The following is a 1,341-nucleotide window of genomic DNA, read 5'->3' as shown; positions in this document are numbered from 1 at the left end:
TTCCAGACACTGTATGAAAAAAGCATTGTAAAACTTTTTGTTCTGTTAGCTGATGCATGTAGCCCCTAGTCACGTTTCCCACGCTTGCTCAATCTATTACGACTCTTTCACGTGGACCCCTTAAAGTTGTAAGCCTTTAAAAAGGCCAAGAATTTCTTTTTCGGGGAGCTCGGCTCTTAAGATGCTAGTCTGCTGATGCTCCCGGCTGAATAAAGAAACCTCTTCCTTCTTTAATTCGGTGTCTGAGGAGTTTCGTCTGTGGCTCGTCCTGCTACACTCTCACTAAAATTGTTTGATGCATCAAAGAGTTTTCTGCCAAACACTTCTAATTACCATGGTGATTAATTACCAGTATCTAGAATCTTAGGTATATGTGTGTTGGAGGAGTAGTCAGAAAAGAGGAGGTTAGGTGGAATCAGCAAGTAGCAAAAATATTTCCAAATCCTGCCAGGCACGGTGGCTCACACCTGTAATTCCAACACTTTGGGAGGTTTAGGTGGGTGGATCACTTGAGCTCAGGAGTTTGAGACCAGCCTGAGGAACATGATGAAACCCTATCTCTACAAAAAAATAAAAAATTAGCCAGGCATGCTCTCTTTTCTCCTGTCTTGTGCACTTATAGACCCAGCTACTCGGGATGCAGAGGTTGCCGTGAGCCACTGGGCAACAGAGCGAGACTCTGTATCAAAAATAAATAAATTAATTAAACATCCTGCAAGTCTATTTCAGTTTGGCTCATCTGACATTGAAGATCAACGAAGATGAATAATAAAGATACAGTGAGGAGGAGAGAAAGGTAGAGGAATGTGGTAAGATTAGGCAGTGGAGCTGGATTGGTCTGCTGATTCTTATGTACTTAGTGTGAAATGAATGTCTGCAAGGCAGTTTTCCTTCTTCCTCCACTTCATCTCAGATTATCTCCGAGTCTGTATCCTTGCTAAAGCTTGTATAATCTATAAATTATACAACTGGCTTAAGACCTTTAAACAAATTGAACTTGCAGGTGAAATACAAATTTACAACAAACTTAAACATTTATCAGAGACAGTAAGAGAGCAGAGATTGAAACACTTTGTTATTTTATTCTTCTTTCATCAGACCAGTCGCCTCCTGAAGCCATGGGAAATCACAGTGCTTTGGTATCTGGAGAGAGGCGAATGCAAAGGCATATCTGCAATTTTTATTTCTGGTGGGCCTTTTTGCAAGACAACTTTGCGATCTTCCCCATGGCAAAGCCTTTCACTGTGATTCAAAAACAGAGAGTCTTCTAAAGGGCCAGTATGGATTCCACACACTTCTGCTCGCTAAGAGAAAAGAAAATCTTCTCTGTTACACATCAAA

General features: G+C 41.0%; 1 long non-coding RNA gene across 1 annotated transcript in view; it reads right to left on the bottom strand.

The window, feature by feature from the left end:
* Window positions 1-1,058: 1,058 nt before the first annotated feature.
* LOC105511868 overlaps window positions 1,059-1,341 on the bottom strand; it is a 7,393-nt gene continuing 7,110 nt past the window's right edge. The window contains exon 2 of the long non-coding RNA XR_001001781.1: window positions 1,059-1,304. This is a non-coding gene — a long non-coding RNA (uncharacterized LOC105511868). The remainder of the gene's footprint in view (window positions 1,305-1,341) is intronic.

The sequence above is a fragment of the Colobus angolensis genome, unplaced genomic scaffold (genome assembly GCF_000951035.1).
Source record: "Colobus angolensis palliatus isolate OR3802 unplaced genomic scaffold, Cang.pa_1.0 Scaffold206, whole genome shotgun sequence".
NCBI classification, from domain to species: domain Eukaryota; kingdom Metazoa; phylum Chordata; class Mammalia; order Primates; family Cercopithecidae; genus Colobus; species Colobus angolensis.
The sequence above is the reverse complement of the archived record's forward strand: the minus strand, read 5'-3'. Positions and strand labels throughout refer to the sequence as shown.